At 40.6% G+C, this 13,577-nt stretch overlaps 1 protein-coding gene across 1 annotated transcript in view; it reads left to right on the top strand.

Annotated features, from left to right (window-relative positions):
• Positions 1-13,577, top strand: part of MAP3K3 (mitogen-activated protein kinase kinase kinase 3) — a 63,254-nt gene that overhangs the window by 13,301 nt on the left and 36,376 nt on the right. The gene's annotated exons all lie outside the window — the stretch shown is intronic.

The raw sequence follows: 13,577 nt of genomic DNA, 5'->3' as shown, positions 1-13,577 counted from the left end.
TTGGTTTATAATGCTCTCTCTCCTATGAGATGTCATCATCTTGATAGCATCACCGAGGTTAAATGCCATCTCAGATGGAGCACTAACCTCAGTGGGAAAATTGCTGCTTTTTAAAATACCCCACAGACATTGAATCAAAGGAATCTTGTCTTGTAATCTAATTCCAATGTGTATTATATTTTTAGTTCAATCAATAATGTGCTAAGCTCCCAGCTAAGCACTACCTGTCATCCCAGAAGAATAATGCAAGGACGGAATGGTACAACCAAGACTGTAGTAACAAAAGACAAGTTCTGAGAAAGCTGCAGAGGGAAGAAGGGACAGATTCTTTGATTCAATTATTGATCCAGTCCTGATCCCAATACAGGGAATTATTAAAGACTAAGAAGTCGTCATATAATAGGGATCAGTGGAGGGAACTTGGCCTCAGCTTAGTTTTAAAAAAATGAGAAGAAATTTTGGGAATTGGTGGCTAATGGTATTTCCACACACAGCACCATGTATGTATCTCAGCACAAAATTGGACCTAGTATTTTTTTTTCTACTACAGCTGCCTACATACTGAGCCAACAACAGTCTCTATTGAATTAAGCATACTACCAGAGTGGCCAGCTGTCATAAAATCTGAGTGTAAGCAGCTGATTTCAACCCTGCCCCTTGATTCCTCCAGAGTTATATAAGATCAATGATTCTTGGTGGATCCCCACCCTGACTAGACTTTCCTCAGAAATAGATAAAACGTGTAGTACTTCCCCATTGGAAGCAAAGTATAATATACCCAATCTTCAAAAAGGGCAACTAGCAGAAACCTGCCAATTATCCAATTAATCTAGATATCGCTTCTAAACTCTATGCCAGACATCATCTGAATAAATTAGAAGACTGAGAGGTGTCATGAGCACTGATGGTGAGCCGGAGGGGGCCCCTATCCAGGGGGTAAAATGCATAGTAGTGAGGAGTTGAGCAGTCATTCAAAGAGACACAGAACAGACCCGCCTTGACTTTTGGGGTTTATCTGTATGGGTTTTCTCACGCTTCTTCAGTTTGTTAGGATTTTCTGTCTAACGTAGCAGTAATAAAACACTAGAGACTTATTCCTCATCTCAGTGTGGTTCCTGACTGATAGGACAGAGGAAGAAACAAAACTCTTCCCATTGAGAACAGGATTTTGAAAAGGACGTAGCACAGTAGATCAGTGTGCCACTTTGAAGGTCCTTATTCAGAAATATACCAACAGACACACAAAACAACTCTATATTGCCTTTATTGATCTTACTTTGATTCAATTGACAGATCTTGACTATGGAAGAAATTAGCTAGGACAGACATTGATAGGCGCCTTCTCAAATTAATAATTGAACTACACACTGACATTACATCCAGAGTAAGAATGGGCCCACGAGGGTCCTTGTCAGACCCTATTTTATTGGAGAGGGGAGTCAAACAGGTTTATTTACTTGCTCCTTTTTTTTTAACTTTTCATGATATTGTAGTGGCCATGAGTCACCAAGTTTTTTCTCCCCCTCACCTAATGGATGGAAAATTTCAAAGTTAGTGTATGCCAATAACATGGTACTTATTTCCTGTACCAAGATTGGCTTTAGAAGATTATTGGCCAGACTAGCTGATTATTGTGAAAGGGAAAAACTGAGGATAAATGATAATAAAACAAAGGTAGTGGGTTTTGGCAGAAGTAATACCAAACACAAATGGACAATTAATGCCCAACAAATAGAGTAATGCTCCTCTTTTAAATACCTAGGCATCACCTTCATTAAGCCCCTTATATGGAAAATACATTTAAATACTGCCTTAGTAACTGTCCAAAATACAATGGGCACTATTATGAAAATTTTCTATTCTACAGGAGGGCAGCTGGTAACTCCGCACTTAAAATATTCCAGGGCAAGGTGACAGCCCAGATGCTGTACGGGGCTGAGATCTGGGGGTAGGATGAGACGGTTATTGCCCAATTGGAAGTAGTCCAAAACTACTTCATAAGGAAGATCTTTAGCCTCCCCCAGGGCACCCCCACAGGATAGAGGTAGGATCGCTGTTAGAATACATCTTGCATTATTAGGGCACTATAAGGAATTAGAAAGCCTTCAAGAATCCCATCTTGCCAAATTCTGTTTTCTCCATTACATAGTTGGTAATCAATGGACCACGCTTTTGTCACCCATCCAATAAATGCATTCCCTACCACCGTTGGGAGAATTTAGCTCTTGGAACAGAGGAAATATTAGAGATGGGCTTTTTGAAAGGGGTGCTAATAAAGATGCTACTGCAGTACAATCTTCCAAATGTTCTTCTTGGTACCATCACTATAAACATATAGAAGCTTCTCCCAGTACCTGGTTATATTAATATTCTCTGTGGTGCCTCACTGAGAAGGGCTTTTACATCCCTTCGCCTGCAGATCATGTCCTCAGAATGTCTTGAAGGGAGATTTTGCAACGTCCCTGTCAACATCTCTATCCTTGTGGTGTTGGTCAAGAGGAAGACATTATTCATTGTGTCTTCCACTGCCCCATTTACAGTGAGATCAGGGTCAAATTATTGATGGTAGGTGAACTCAAGGGCTCGGACCTCAGACAATTGAACTTGCAGGTATGTTTCCAACTGTTAGCAACCAGGTTGCTACTTTTGCTCTGCTGTCATTTAAACTTAAAAAGAAATACTTAAGTTCATAAAGCTCTGGCTTTTTGTTGTTTTAACTTTCTTACATCTAATATTCTTTTCATTATTTCATTTTACAATCTTACTATTCTATAAGTTATTGTATTTTATGGTATGTTATATGTTTTGGCCTGTGGTTACAAGAATAAACTTACTAAGCCAGTTCTCTATAATGTTTCCAGTTTCAAATTCCTGATTGTTCTACTATGTTATTGTCTTCAAGTTATTGTTCTACTATGTAAAGAGGAGAAGCCTATGTAATATCTATAATCTGGGGCTGAGCCTTACTGAATAAAATGGGAGCAATCTAAGTAAATACTGTATGTATCAGATTGTTCATGAACAATTCAGTCTTTTATAGTTCTAATGATAAAAATGTGTTAAATTACAGTAATTTCCCAGATGCATTTAAATAAATCTCGATTTTATTTATAAGAATAAATGAATTTGTTTCTTGTACTATTGTCTTCACACTTTCTCTTCATCCAGTTCTACAAGTAGCATTTGTTAAATTTGGGTAGCACTCTTATAAAACAAATACTAGTTTGTAAATGTTAACCAGAATAAACATTTGATACTGTACAATAACTTTCTCATAAGCACTAATTCCCTTTTCCTCAATAATTTAAAGTGGAGTGTGGCTTTTAAAACATGAAAAGCATTTCCTGGACAACAACATTCCAGCAGAAAGCAGAACTATTTCCCTAGATCTACTGAACACTTTACAAAAAAGCTGCCTCTCTGCATTGTTCAGTGGTTGGCAAGCCTTCATTTGTAGTTATTTCTTCATTAACATTCCAAAGTCATAAAGATTTACTCTAGAAGGTGAATTAGATCATGATATTTCATGAGTCTTGTGCAATATATCTTCTGATTGATCTGCATAAGGAAATATTTTTTCAAAGGTATATTTTATTGTGCAGGTGTTAATTTCAGTTTTATATGAATCAGAAGATGGCCAGAGCAGCTTTTCTACTATCATCAACATCAGCACTTTCTAAAACAGCATGAAATAGCATTTATATTCATAACTGTTTTAATACAATGCCAGCTAGAAAGTATTTTTCTACCATTATCACCATATCCACTTAAAAAGTATTTCATATTACCCTGTTTCTCACAATACATTTCTAAAAGGTTCCACTTCACATATCTCAAGGGCCACAATCAAAAGATATGTAATAACTAAACTTTCCATTTAAATTGACTGAATATTAATTAGTTACAACTCTTTTACATTTTTCAGTTGGTTATATATGCCACTTTCTCTGGATTTAGAGAAAATATTTGATCTTATCTTTCACTTTTTACACTTGATATATGTACTTTTGCATATATCTAATATCCCAGCCATCCTCTCATTCATTCATTCATTCATTCATTCATTCATTCATTCATTCATTCATTCATTCAATGTATATGGCTGCCCATCTCAAATTCATGATTCTGGGCAGTTAACAACAAAGCTCTTGGGTTTTTTAGACTTCTTGGTGATGTTTGATACCATCTATCATGATATCTTTCCAGACCATCTACAAGGGTTAGATGTCAAGGACACTATTTAATTATGGTTCCACTCCTACCTAAGCAGGCAGTTCCAGTCAGTGATCCTGGGAGAGATGTGCTTGTGTCCATGGGAGTTCCGGTGTAGGGTCCTGCAGGGCTTTCCCCCATGTTGTTTAACATCTACATGAAACCACAGGGAGCAGTCGTCTATCTGTTTGGGATGAGGTGTTGCTGATAGGCTGATGACATTCAAAAAAATATCACCACTCTGGACCAAGCGAGTGATGCCATGGAAGTCTCTCTATTTTGCCTTTATTTATTTAAATGAACAGAACAAAGAAGAAAAAATAATAGTGAGAAAAAACAATAAAAAACAAAAAATATATGTGTAAATGTTCTTATAATTATGTATATAAAATTGTATACATTTCAATAAAGGAGGACCATATTTCTTTGTAATTGTCAACATATAATCTATGTCTATCAGTAACTTGTTCAAAAATCACAAATAACATAACGTCTTCTACCCATTAACTGGGGTCTTAAATTTATTGTTCCAATGTTAAACTAGTCTCTTAGTAATAAGAAGGGCATGGTGATGTCCAGTTGTCAACTTCCATGTTATAAGCATATAGTTAAAAAGAATATGGACATCCAAAAATATTAAATTGTCTCAAAATCAAATATATTTACCTCTTTTAGAACATAACTTTAAGACATTAAGAATACATTCTATTATGTATAGTTCTTTTTATTTTATTTCTAACAGCACAATGATTTGTTCATTCTTTTTCTAGAAAAATGTATTGGGGATCAATAAGTCCAAAATATAGGAAATGGAAGTCTTGAGCTGGTGTTTGGAGGTTGTGAGGATCTGGATGGGTAACTCAGATTTAATCCCACCACGACAGAATTGCTAGGGGTCAGTAGATACCTGGGCGTTCCAATAGCACCAGCCTCAATAGTTACTTTAGATGAGGTCATGCTCCCTCTCCCTCACAAGAGAGGTGATTTGGGACTTGTGACTTCTGTTTAAACAGTAGGTGGAAGTTGTGGTTAGGGGAACCTTTGCCCTGGTTTTGTTGATGCACCAGATGAAGCTTACCTGGCCAGGATGCCCTCAGTTCTTGAACTCATGCTTTGATCACCACTCAGTTGGAAATGACCTGGACGCTGCTTTTGCAAAATGCTGCATTGGTTGCTGGTGAGCTTTTGGGCTCAATTCATAGAGCTAGTCATTACCTTTAAAGCCCTAATTGGTGTAGCACGAAGATACTTCAGGCAGTGTCTTGCAAGAATTGAGTCTGCCGGTCATTAAAAGATCCTGATGAAAGTTTCTCCTCTCATGAGGTTCATGAGATATGGGTGAGATGGCAGGACTTCTCTTTAATAGCACCACCTTATGAAGTGTTCTGTAAACAAATTAAAGCTATTTTATTTCGATGTGCTTTTGGTCTCAGCTGACTGACTGTAGGCACCTATTATGGATTTTATCCTTTTTTTTCCTTTTTTTTAAATACTGATTTGAATATAGCTATTTTTAAATTTTCCTTTCAGTTTGATGCGGTATATTATCCAGACTCTTTTGGGATTGGGGCAGGTTGTAAGTACTATAAATTAAAATAAATAAATTTGACATTCTTATAAGCAAAAAATGACTTGCTTTCTCTGTTCCTGAATTTGTGTGGGTGGAAGCAGGCATTGTTAACTAACTTAAGGCTTAATTTGTCATTCAAATGAAGGGTGTGTGGAGCTTCCACCCTCTAGTTCTGTGGCTACCTAACATAGCCAGAGGTTGTGGTCTGTTTATTTAGATCTACAGTATGTGCTATGATTATGTATCATCAATTTACATAAAACCTAAATGAAACAGCAGTGGGTGTTTCATTGTTGCTGCTTGTGGGTGGAAAGTTTCCACACTAAGTAGCTTTTTTTGCATGATTTTTTTTTATCTTACAATCTCTCTCAACTTCCTAGATACACAAGTGCCCCTTTCTAAGGCCCATGTAGATTGTTTGAATATACACTAACTGGCTATGTTGATAAACAAAAGCGGACAACAAGTTCTGAAGTATAAGTGATTGAGGTAGCAATACTGTACCATGGCAAGGTTATTCATTTTATGTGCAATTTAAATGTATTTCTTTAAAAATCAGCTTATGTATTATTTTGTTATGTAACGTATACTTTGTGTGGAAACGAATGTCAAAGAAAGTAGCAGTACAAATAAACATACATAGCCAAGTATCCTTGCAATAATTTTTATTATTTATTTGAAAACCCACAAAATAGCATTTCAAATACATTTTAAATATAATTTTATTAAACCTTGAAAACATTGCAATTAATATTTCTTTTCAAACCATTGGCATAAGAGTGTTGGGCCCAGAGGAGGGGGTTCTGCTTTCGGAAATGTGCCCACCTGGCTTTCAGGTTCTCCACCAGCTGAGAGCCCAGGGAAGGGGAGGAGGAGTGGCTGTTTTCATCCATGAATCGTTACAGGCTTTCAGGGGCTCTGTTCCACAGACAACCAGCTGTGAAGTTAGGCTTAAGGGAACAGTTGGGAGTGCCACTGGTGTACCGCCCTCCCTGCTGCTTAGCAGCATCCCTGCCTGAGCTGCCGGATTCTGTTGCTGAGTTGGCAATAGAGCGCCCAAGGCTGTTGATGCCTGGGAATTTCAATTTGCCATGCTGTGATGTTGAATTTGGGGTGGCTCAGGAGTTCATGGCTTCCATGGCAACCGTGGAGCTATCACAAGTCATCAACATAGAGGCCATACATTATATTGGTTTTTGCCTCAGGGCAGTTAGATGTGGAGGACATTAACATCAGTCCGTTGCCATGGACAGATCACTCCCTGGTTGTCTTTTGATTCACTTCGGTCACACCTCCCTGCAGGGAGACAGGCCCATTCGATTGGCCCACCCCTGGCCATTGATGGACCCAGTGGTGTTCCAGAGAGAGCTTGGGGTTTTCCTTTAGGATCTGGTTGGTCGTTTGGTCAAGGTCCTAGTTGCTGCCTGGAATGGGAGGATGGCTGGGGCCTTGGATCATATCACTCCTGTGAGGTGTCTCCCTGCATGGTGATCCCAGAGTGCACCTCGGTTTACTGAGGGGCTCTGGGAAATAAAGTGTGAGAAGAAATGCCTGGAACACTGTTGGAGGAAGACTCCAAGTGAGTCTGTCCTGACTCCCAGGAAACACTCTGAGACAGGGAACTGTTCTCTAATGTTTATTGCTAATACATAACAGTAATCCTAACAAACTGAACAAGCGTGGGAAAAACCCAGCCATATAAACCCCGCAGGTTAAGGCGGTCCCAATCTGTGCCTCTTGGAATGGCTCACCAATTCCTCAGTGCTACGCATGCGCTTAACAGTCTGGAAAGGAGCCCCCTGCTCGCCATCCTTACTCATGACAGAGTCTGACTGAACACAGGTAAAAGCCCATAGAGGTAGTCCTCAGTTAACAATGGTAGTTGGGACTGGAATTTCTGTTGCTAAGTGTGATGGTATGTGGGAATGACCTTGGGAGACCGGGTGAAGAGATGCTGCCTAAGGAATGGTCAGATAAGAGGGAGCATAGCCCACATGTCATGAGTACTGATGGCGAGCAGGAGGGGGCCTCTATCCAGGCGGGAAAACGCATGCGTAGTACTGAGGAATTAAGCAGCCATTCAGAGAGACACAGATCAGACCTGCCTTAACTTTTGGGGTTTATCTGTCTGGGTTTTTCCTACGCTTCTTCAGTGTGTTAGGATTTTCTGTCTTATGTAGCAGTAATAAACACTAGAGACCTATTCCTTGTCTCAGCGTGATTCCTGACTGTTAGGGCACCACAGCTGCATAGTAGGAGGAGCAAGAGGCTCAGGAGGGACCCTCCCTAAGTTATCAGGCTGTAAAGGTGACAGCAGGAGAATTGTACTTTCAGACTTGCAAGATACTGTTAATGTAACCTTACGATAAAGTAGAATTAGCTCATCTGGTATGTTTTCTGTCTGGTCTACCGGGGAAGGCTGACACTAAGTAACACAGTCACAAAGCATGTTGTCATGTGAACATGCCACTTAGCAACGGAAATTCTGGCACTTCTGGTTGCTGTCATTAAGCAAATCACTGCAGGTTGTTAAGTGAGGATGTCATGTAGTTGCCATTTGTGACCTCCTGCCAACTTCCCTCTTGACTTTGCTTGGAGGAAGCTGGCAAAGAAGGTTACAAATGGCGATCACATGACACTGCAACATCATAATTGCAAGCCAGGCGCCCAGATCATGATCGTGTGACTGCAGGAAGACTGCAACCAACGTAAGTATGAGGACTGGTTGTAACTATCACTCGTTCAGCATCATTGTAAGTTCGAACTGAATGAGTGGTTGTTAAGCGATGACCACCTGTATTAGGGATTACCTTGTGGTGATAAGAGTGGCAAAACATCAATATGAATATGAGAAAATGGTTGGTCTGCAGCTGAAGAGAACCCTGGAGGAAATTCAGTCAGGATTTAGTACTGAGACAGTCCTGGTTGCATTTGTTGATGACTTGTGGCAGAGCTGGGATGGTAGTGGTGCATCCATCCTTGTGCTCCTTGATCTCTGAGCAGCTTTCAATGCTGTCAGCTAGAGTATTCTCCTGAGCCAGCTCTGTGGTGTGGGGATTGGGGGCCCTGTTTTACAGTGGTTCTCTTCCTTTCTCTGTGGCTGGTTCCAGTCAGTGTTGGTTGGGTGGGACAGATCACTCTATAGGCCCTTCCTGTGTGCGGTGCCATAGGATTCTACTCTCTCCCCTCCTTTTCAACATCTACTTGAAACCCCTGGGTGAGGCAATCCACCAGTTTGACATTTGGTGTCATCAGTATGCTGATGATACCCAATTATATTTTTTGACCTGGGGCCAGCCAAGTGAGGTTGTCAAGGGTCTGTCCCAGTGCCTGGAGGCTATGCATGTTTGGATAGGAAGGAACTGTCTCTGATGCAGTCCTATCAAGACCAAGTGGCTGTGGGTATTTGGGCCACCCAGATCTGGAGATATTCCATCTTTGTCCTTGGATGGGGTAACACTTCCCCCTTCAGGGTTGGTACACAATCTGGGGGGTTTCCTGGACTCACAGCTCTTGCTTGAAGAGCAGGTGTCAGCTGTGGCCAGGAAGGCCTTTGCACAACTCCATCTGGTGTGCCAGTTGCACCCTTTCCTAGATCAGGAGGCCCTTCAGACAGTCATGCCATGGTCACCTCACGGCTTGACTGCTGCAACACACTCTATATGGGGCTGCCCTTGAAGACCACCTGGAAGCTTCAACTGGGCCAGAATGTGGTGGCTCAAGCAATAATGGGCACTGGTTGCTGGTTTGCTTCTGGGTGCAATTCAGGGTGCTTGTTGTTGCCTATAAAGCTCTGCATGGCATAGGGCTTGGTTACTTGAGTGACTGCCTGTCTCCCATAATACCTGTCTGGCCAATTTGATCCTGCAGGATTGGCATGCTCCAGGTTCCTTCAATTAGCGGTGTCATCTATCGGGACCCCAGAAGCGTGCCTACTGTGTAGCAGCACCTGCCCTCTGGAACAAGGTTTCCCCCAAGATCTGGATGGCCCCCACTCAGCTGTTGTTTAGAAGACCTGTGATGACCTGGCTCTTCACCCAGGCCTTTGGCAAGGGATAAAACTTTAATATGTTGTTATTTTGTAAAGTGGTATTTAAACTAAATAGCAATATAATTATATTACCATTGTGTAAAAGACTATATACTTAAAGAAACCTAATCTATTATATAAAATAGCTATTTAGTGAAAGAAGAAAAAACCCTATACAAAAAGTACCTAGGGAAGAAAAAAAGGGGAAAAAACAAAAAAACTCTAGAAAATGAAAAAAACATCAAAAACAAAATCTAAACTACAGATAACTTAGAGACGAAAAACCTATACTTAAATTATATCTAATTCTAAATATTTTTTTTTAAAAAATAAAAACAATATTTCAGGCTATTAAAATTACATTGTTTTCTTCAGTTGCAACCAAATGACTTAATTTTTAAGCAGTGAATTAAACCTAGGCCAGGTTGACTCTCTGTTCCTTCTTGATTCTCCTTCAGTACAAAGCTAATTCAAATGCTGAGAGTTATTTATTTATTTTTATTGCTTTTTAAAATAATGACAGAAAAAGGAAGAAAAAATACACAGATACATATGTTATAAAAAAATACCAATATTTTTATTTTTTTAAGTACCTGTTAGTATTTTTTTAATAACAAATATATCTTTGTGTATTTTTTTCCCAAAGGCTAAGAGTTGACCAATTTTGTTAAGCCTACTTTTAGTATTCTTCCATGAGTACATAGTAACGTTTTTCCTCAACACTCCAAGTGGTGAAGTCCTTCATAGATTGTTGTTGTTGTTGTTGTTGTTTATTTGTTTAGTCGCTTCCGACTCTTCGTGACTTCATGGACCAGCCCACGCCAGAGCTTCCTGTTGGTCGTCAACACCCCCAGCTCCCCCAGGGACATGTCCGTCACCTCTAAAATATCATCCATCCATCTTGCCCTTGGTCGGCCCCTCTTCCTTTTGCCCTCCACTCTCCCTAGCATCAACATCTTCTCCAGGCTGTCCTGTCTTCTCATTATGTGGCCAAAGTATTTCAGTTTGGCCTTTAATATCGTTCCCTCAAGTGAGCAGTCTGGCTTAATTTCCTGGAGGATGGACTGGTTTGATCTTCTTGCAGTCCAAGGCACTCTCAGAATTTTCCTCCAACACCACAGTTCAAAAGCATCTATCTTCCTTCTCTCAGCCTTCCTTATGGTCCAGCTCTCGCAGCCATATGTTACTACGGGGAACACCATTGCTTTAACTATGTGGGCCTTTGTTGTCAGTGTGATGTCTCTACTCTTAACTATTTTATCGAGGTTTGTCATTGCTCTTCTCCCAAGGATTAAGCGTCTTCTGATTTCCTGACTGCAGTCAGCATCTGCAGTAATCTTTGCACCTAGGAATACAAAGTTTTTCACTGCTTCTACATTTTCTCCCACTATTTGCCAGTTATCAATCAAGCTGGTTGCCATAATCTTGGTTTTTTTGAGGTTTAACTACAAGCCAGCTTTTGCACTTTCTTCTTTCACCTTCATCGTAAGGCTCCTCAGTTCCTCTTCGCTTTCAGCCATCAAAGTGGTATCATCTGCATATCTGAGATTGTTAATGTTTCTTCCAGCGATTTTAACTCCAGCCTTGGGGACAACGCCGGCTCCAAGGCTTAGAAACGGAGATGAGCACCGCCCCCTAGAGTCGGACACGACTGGACTTTACGTCAAGGGAAACCTTTACCTTTACCTTTACCTTTGGATTCCTCAAGCCCAGCATGTTTCATGATGTGTTCTGCGTACAAGTTGAATAGGTAGGGTGAGAGTATACAGCCCTGCCGTACTCCTTTCCCAATAAACCAGTCCGTTGTTCCGTGGTCTGTTCTTACGGTCGCTACCTGGTCATTATACAGATTCTTCAGGAGGCAGACAAGATGACTTGATATCCCCATACCACTAAGAACTTGCCACAATTTGTTATGGTCCACACAGTCAAAGGCTTTAGAATAGTCAATAAAAGAGAAAGAGATGTTTTTCTGAAACTCCCTGGCTTTTTCCATTATCCAGCGGATATTGGCAATTTGGTCTCTAGTTCCTCTGCCTTTTCTAAACCCAGCTTGTCCATCTGGCAATTCTCGCTCCACGAACTGCTGAAGTCTACCTTGCAGGATCTTGAGCATTACCTTACTGGCATGTGAAATGAGTGCCACTGTTCGATAGTTTGAACATTCTTTAGTGTTTCCCTTTTTTGGTATGGGGATATAAGTTGATTTTTTCCAATCTGATGGCCATTCTTGTGTTTTCCAAATTTGCTGGCATATAGCATGCATTACCTTGACAGCATCATCTTGCAAGATTTTGAACAGTTCAGCTGGGATGTCGTCATCTCCTGCTGCCTTGTTATTAGCAATGCTTCTTAAGGCCCATTCAACCTCACTCTTCAGGATGTCTGGCTCTAGCTCACTGACCACACCATCAAAGCTATCCCCGATATTGTTATCCTTCCTATACAGGTCTTCTGTATATTTTTGCCACCTTTTCTTGATCTCTTCTTCTTCTGTTAGGTCCTTGCCATCTTTGTTTTTGATCATAGCCATTTTGGCCTGGAATTTACCTCCAATGTTTCTAATTTTCTGGAAGAGGTCTCTTGTCCTTCCTATTCTATTGTCTTCTTCCACTTCCGCGCATTGCTTGTTTAAAAATAATTCCTTATCTCTTCTGGCTAACCTCTGGAATTTTGCATTTAATTGGGCATATCTCCCCCTATCACTGTTGCCTTTTGCTTGCCTTCTTTCTTGGGCTACTTCTAGTGTCTCAGCAGACAGCCATTTTGCCTTCTTGGTTTTCTCTTTCTTTGGGATGTATTTTGTTGCCGCCTCCTGAACAATGCTGCCAACTTCTGTCCATAGTTCTTCCGGGACCCTATCTACTAAGTCCAGTCCCTTAAATCGATTCTTCACCTCCACTGCATATTCCTTAGGAATATTAGTGAGCTCATATCTAGCTGATCTGTGGGTCTTCCCTAATCTCTTTAGTCTGATTCTAAATTGTGCAAGAAGAAGTTCGTGATCGGAACTACAGTCAGCTCCAGGTCTTGTTTTTACTGACTGTACAGATGTCCGCCACCTTTGGCTGCAAAGGATGTAGTCAATCTGATTTCGGTGTCCATCTGGTGAAGTCCATGTATAAAGCCGTCTCTTAGGTTGTTGGAAGAGAGTGTTTGTTATGCAGAGTGAGTTGTTTTGGCAAAATTCTATCAGCCTATGTCCTGCTTCGTTTTGTTCTCCCAGGCCATACTTACCTGTAATTCCAGGTGTCATTTGACTGCCCACCTTAGCATTCCAGTCTCCTGTGATGAAAATAACATCTCTTTTAGGCGTGTCGTCCAGTAGGTGCTGCAGATCCTCATAGAACTGATCTACTTCAGCTTCTTCAGCATTTGTGGTTGGGGCGTATATTTGGATCACTGTGATGTTAGATGGCTTGCCCTGAATTCGAATTGAGATCATTCTGTCGTTTTTTGGATTGTATCCAAGCACTGCTTTAGCCACTTTACTATTAATTATGAAGGCTACTCCATTTCTTCTGTGGTCCTCTTGTCCACAGTAGTAGATCTGGTGGTCATTTGATGTGAAGTGGCCCATTCCAGTCCATTTCAGTTCACTGACACCCAAAATGTAAGATTACAAATTTTTGGATGCAGTATTATTAGAAAGAATTTGTGCTGGACTTTTGCTTCCATACCAGAACTAGATAAGTCTGGGGAGAGATTGGGTCACTGTAGCTCATTGGACATGCAAATATTAGAAATGTCCTATGAGAGGGTTTT

This window comes from Candoia aspera, chromosome 4, assembly GCF_035149785.1.
Source record: "Candoia aspera isolate rCanAsp1 chromosome 4, rCanAsp1.hap2, whole genome shotgun sequence".
NCBI lineage: Eukaryota > Metazoa > Chordata > Lepidosauria > Squamata > Boidae > Candoia > Candoia aspera.
The sequence above is the reverse complement of the archived record's forward strand: the minus strand, read 5'-3'. Positions and strand labels throughout refer to the sequence as shown.